General features: G+C 58.9%; 1 long non-coding RNA gene across 1 annotated transcript in view; it reads right to left on the bottom strand.

The window, feature by feature from the left end:
• Positions 1-310: 310 nt before the first annotated feature.
• LOC111824578 overlaps positions 311-5,403 on the bottom strand; it is a 7,439-nt gene continuing 2,346 nt past the window's right edge. The window contains exons 2-3 of the long non-coding RNA XR_002827688.1: positions 4,753-4,860; positions 311-511 (exon numbers count right to left, since the gene is read on the bottom strand). This is a non-coding gene — a long non-coding RNA (uncharacterized LOC111824578). The remainder of the gene's footprint in view (positions 512-4,752; positions 4,861-5,403) is intronic.

Raw genomic sequence — 5,403 nt, 5'->3', positions numbered from 1 at the left:
CTGAGACGGTGGGAGCTTCCACCGCCAAGCCGAGCACTTGACCAGGCTGATGTGGGGGAGGGGGGGCTGCTCGGCCTCCCCAACACGTCTGAGAAAACAGATGAAGTCACCAGTTCAGTCCAACAAGCACATTTATTCCCGCAAAACAGCCAAAGGCCGTGGCCAATACTGACTCAACCCAGAAGACATGAAGGTCATTTTTCAACCGAATCCACGTTTCCCCCTCGTCGCGCCCGTTTCTGTCCAGACCGGAGCTAAACAATCCCAACTGCAGTGTGAGGTCGAGTGCGACCGGTCCCCCCCCCCCCCCCCCTAGCTCCCGAGGCTGCGAGGAGAGGAGACGAGGAGACGTCGCTGCTCGGAAGTGTGGTCCTGGAAACGTTAGCTCCCTAACGCACAGGAAACCTCCAAGCTGGGCAGGCTCCATCCCTGTGCAAACACTCGGACTTGTGTAACTCGATAGGATGGCCTGAAAGACTGTGACCACATCGGATCATTTCTAGTTCCTTTCCTGTGCGCGAGGAGACAGAGCAACAAAAACATTCGCGAGAGAACTGCCGGCCACGTCACTGCCTGTGATTTCTTCTAAGACTTCTATGGTCAGAATCGATGAACGGGGCTACGTCAAACTATGACGATTCTGCTCAGCAGAGGAAACCATCAACAAATGAAAAGACGATCCACGGAATGGGAGATGTTCACCGATGATCCAACAGGTACAGGGCGAATATCCAAAACGTAGAGAGAACTCATACAACTCAACACCAAACAAACAATCCAATAAAAAGTAGGCAAGGGCCTGAATAGACACGGCTCTGAAGGGGACATGCAGGTGGCTCAGAGGCATAAGAAAAGATGCTCGATGTCACTGATGATCAGAGATGCAAATTAAAACCACAGCAAGCTGTCCCCTCACCCCTGTCAGAATGGCTGCCGTCAGGGTGTGGACAACAGGGAGCCCTCGTGCACTGCGGGCAAAATGCAGACTGGCGCAGCCGCGGTGGAAAGCAGGATGGCGTTTCCTCAAAAAATTAAAAGTGGAACTGCCATTTGACCCTCGTCACATCCCCTCCGGAGAGGCCCTCCCGGTCCCACCGGGGTCAGCGCTTCCCTGACAACTTGCCTGAATGAAGCCAGTGTTTCCTGGGTGTGTGTGTGTGTGTGTGTGTGTGTGTGAAAATCCCACGGCAGAAAATGGCACCTTCAAAACACAAGCGGGAGAAGGAACCTTCCGGAACTCAGCTACACCGATTTCACCCAAGCCACCGAGACAGTGGAGCACAGGGGGGGGGACCCACGCAAAGTATTTCCCACATCTGCTCAGCTGTGGGAGCAGCAGGCGCACCTGCCGGGGGCAACTCGCTGGGGGAAGCGCGTGCAGCCCAGAGCACGCGGCTCCGGGGCCTGCCGCTGCGCAGGACGCGTGGTCTTCACTGACACGAAGCCCGGGCGTCGGAAGTGCAGCCGCTTGTCCCGGGTCGTTCATAAAACCCAGAGCGGCGTCTCCAACACGGATCCCCTCATCTTCGCATCACACCTTTAGATTCGTCTTAAAAAAAAAAAAAGCAGGGCCTGGCCAGTATGGCTCAGTGGTTGAGCATCGACCTATGAACCAGGAGGTCAGGGTCTAGGGCAGCTGTGGGCAAACTACGGCCCGCGGGCCGGATCCAGCCCGTTTGAAATGAATAAAACTAAAAAAAAAAAAGACCGTACCCTTTTATGTAATGATGTTTACTTTGAATTTATATGAGTTCACACAAACACTCCATCCATGCTTTTGTTCCGGGCCTCCGGTCCAGTTTAAGAACCCATTGTGGCCCTCAAGTCAAAAAGTTTGCCCACCCCTGGTCTAGGGCACATGCCTGGGTTGCAGGCTCTATCCCTAGTGTGGGGCATGCAGGAGGCACCCATCAGCGATTCTCTCTCATCACTGAGGTTTCTCTCTCTCTCCCTCTCCCTTCCCTCCCTGAAATCAATTTTAAAAACTATTTTAAAAAAAGGAATAACAGGGCTTCCACACTCCTCACTTGCTTCCAAATAAAGCAGCTGCCTGCTCCTAACCCCTCACCCCCCACCCCCGCCCCGCCTGGCACCGGGGACGAGGCTATTTAAAGCCGCTGCTATTCCCCGTGTGGACAGCTGGCAGACTCCACCTGTCGCTGTCAGAGGTCCGATGTCCCGAGACCTGGGGACACACAGTCACCCGCCCCTCCTGCTCTAACGTCTGACCTCCTGCAGTGTGACCCTCAGAAGCTGGCTGTGTGACCAGGAAATCTATGGCCAAGTCAGGCGACAGATGTTTCCCGGGCGAATCCCCTGCACCAGGCGGGATGCTGGGTCCTGGGGACACGGCAGACACAGAGCTCGGTCACGTGACCTGCTCCGAGCGTCCCCAGAGCAGCACCCGCCTCGGCCCCACCCCCCCGACCTGCCAACCTCAGGGCCACCCCTGCCCGCCGGGCCCAGGGGTGCAGGGAGCAGAGGCCGGATGATATTCCAATATCAGAGCTGACTGCTGTCTGCCAGCGGGCGAGGACCCAGATGGGCCCCCGGCAGGTGTGAGATGCGGGGGTAAATGTCAGGAAGGACGCTGGAGCTCTGCGGCGCCCCCTGTTGTCGATCCCAGGAACGGGCATCCCTACAGGTCAGGGCTCGCTGCTGCCAGTCAGCCAGCGTGTCTGCCCGCCACCCCCAGTGCCGGCCTCTGACCCCACCGCCCGGCACCTGGTGGACAGCCCCGCTGTCCCTCTCCCTTCCAGACCCTCATCCACCTGCCAGAAGGTTCCCGCGCGCCTCTCCAGAAAGCACGGTTACCGTGCGAGCCGGACCATCCCACACCCCTTCCGAGTGCGATGCACGTGCAGCCAGCTCCGTCTGACTCTTAGCAACGGGCAGAAAGTAAAAATTACAATTAAAAAAAAATAAGACACGGTGACTGTCCCTCAAACCCTATAACTCCCCGCTGAGTGTCTGACGGCCACGTGCAGCCAGTGACGGCATGTGACATGTACCTTCCCCAGGGCTTCACGCTCTGTCCTGTCCTCGGAAAAGTACCAAAGATCTCACTTTTATCCTAATCTTCGTGTGAAAATCTCAGTGGGACACCGTCGCTCCTGATTTATTCTTCATCGCTAAGTGCTTGCTCCGAAGGGGTAACTGGGAGCCACAGACGTAAAGCTCCTGTGGAGCCAGAATGCCATGGAAGCAGGGAGTCCACGGGAGGGGCACGTGCCCCCACGTGGGCAGAGAGGGGCTTGGCAGCGACGGGTTCGGGCCCCGCCCCAGCTCCCACCCCTGGGCCGAGTGCTGGGCCCGTGACTGATGTCACAATCAGACATCAGGGCTCCGGGGACGGGTGTTACTTCTCTCGTGGACAATTCCACGGAGCCCTTCACCCCATTAGGCACAGTCGGGGGTGGGGGTCGAGCATGGAAGAGAAACGGAGTCCCCCTCGGGGATGGGACGCGGTCAGGGTTCTGCAAAACGCCGCCCGGCTGCGGGGTCGTCCGTCACAGACACGGGTGGAACCCACGCTGAGGGGAGCGGGCTGCTCCCCGGCCCCTCGGCAACGGGAGCTGCTCGCATCTTTCCGAACAGTGGTCTCCGGAGGCGCCCGCTCTCCCGGGAACGAGACAGGTCGCGCCCACGTGCCCTCCCACCCACAGCACGAGGAGCCCAGGTTTAAGGACCCTCAGAAAGTCACAGGCTGCGGGGATACTGACAGTGTCCTCGACACAAAACCCAGGCTCCTCCTCACAGCCAGCGAGCCCCTCCCCTGCTGTCCTGGTGGGATGGCCGCCCCCCTCCCCGAGGGAGAGCCCCCAGCCGTGGCCTCGCACAGGGACACACCTGAGGGAGACAGGAGAGCAGCTCGTCCGGCCCCAAGTGTCCCACCGGCTCGGCTCGGCTCACGGCTCGGCACACACTTTGGAAACGGGCCAGGAAAGCACCCAGAAACCCCGAGGCCGCGTGCCTGTGCACAGAACGTGAGCACCAGGCGGCCGCAGTTTGCCGGTGTCCCCCTAACGCACCAGCTTCCGTGGGCCCCACACAGCACTGTGGGCCCACAGTCCACGTGTCCGCCAGCAGAGCCCATGGATGGAGCCCATGTGTCCACGCACCGAAAGGGCCATCCAATGTCAAAAGCTCCTGCAAAAATGCTCCCCTGTACGAACCTGGAGACAAGAGCCCGCGCAAGGAGGATGAGCAGGTCCCCCCTCGGCAGGCGGCCGGGCGCCCGGGACACCACGCGCTGTGGGGCAAGGCTCCTGCCGCGTAAACACACCAGCCTGGTCCACGGCGAGGAAAGCAGGAAGCCGGCCGGGTGGGGAAGCGTGACATCCTCAACACCAGCCACCTGCGTGTCCCCGACAACCAGCCTCTACAACCACAGGCGGCGAAGACAAACAAGAAAACACTCACTCGGAAACGCCCGAGCTGTGAGCCCGGGGATGGCAGAACCTCTCAGCGCCAACACAGCTCTTCCCTGGGGACTGACATCTACAGTCCCGTGTGCACCGGGGCCACGCAGCTCGCCCAGGGCTTCCGCACAGAGCTCCACGCAGCACAGAACCCACGCGCGGCCACGAGCAAAGACCACGCGGTGACCACGCCACTCACGATCGGCTCCTCGGTAAGTCACGCACACAGCACCGGCACCGCGCAGCCCACGTCCCCGTCCCACACAGCCGGACACGGTGCCTGCCGCGCACCCACCGCCAGGCCCCACAGCCGCTGGCCGCGCCCACGTACCTCCACGATGCGGTCGTGGATCTGCAGGCCCCCGTCCTTGGCCGCCGGCCCGCTGTCCACGATCCTGGACACGAAGATTCCTTCACTGGACGAGCCATCCTGGTGGTCCTGGGATTAAAAACACACACGGTGAGCGCAGGCGCCAGTGGGCAGGCAACGCAGCTCACACTCCAGAAACAGCCCACGCAGCAATGCAGTGAACGCGGTCTGTTCCCCCAGTTTCTGTTCTAAACTGAAAGGAACACAGACGATGGTAAAACAATTCAAACCACAGCAGACGGTACAGAATAAGCCTGGCCACCGCCAGCCCAGGCACCTCGGTCAGCGTTCACACTTCCTCTACACACCACGGCATGTGCCACCTCTCCACTGCATCTGCCCCTCTCGCCTAAGACCATCCTGCATATCAGATATTTACATGACGATTCATAACAGTAGCAACATTACAGTTATGAAGTAGCAACGAAAGTAATTTTATGGTTGGGTCACAACATGAGGAACTGTATTTAAAGGGCCAGAAGGTTGAGAACCACTGCACTATGTAATCATCTCACTGTGACAATAGTGTTTTATTTTTGCTCTGGTTTGCATCAGAAAAGCCATCAAAAAGCCATTAACCACCTCCCATCCCCCCTAATTCTTTTTTTTTTA

The sequence above is a fragment of the Myotis lucifugus genome, unplaced genomic scaffold (genome assembly GCF_000147115.1).
Source record: "Myotis lucifugus unplaced genomic scaffold, Myoluc2.0 scaffold_2503, whole genome shotgun sequence".
In the NCBI taxonomy this organism is placed as follows: Eukaryota; Metazoa; Chordata; class Mammalia; order Chiroptera; family Vespertilionidae; genus Myotis; species Myotis lucifugus.
Note: the sequence above shows the minus strand (reverse complement) of the source record. Positions and strands in the feature narration are given on the sequence as shown.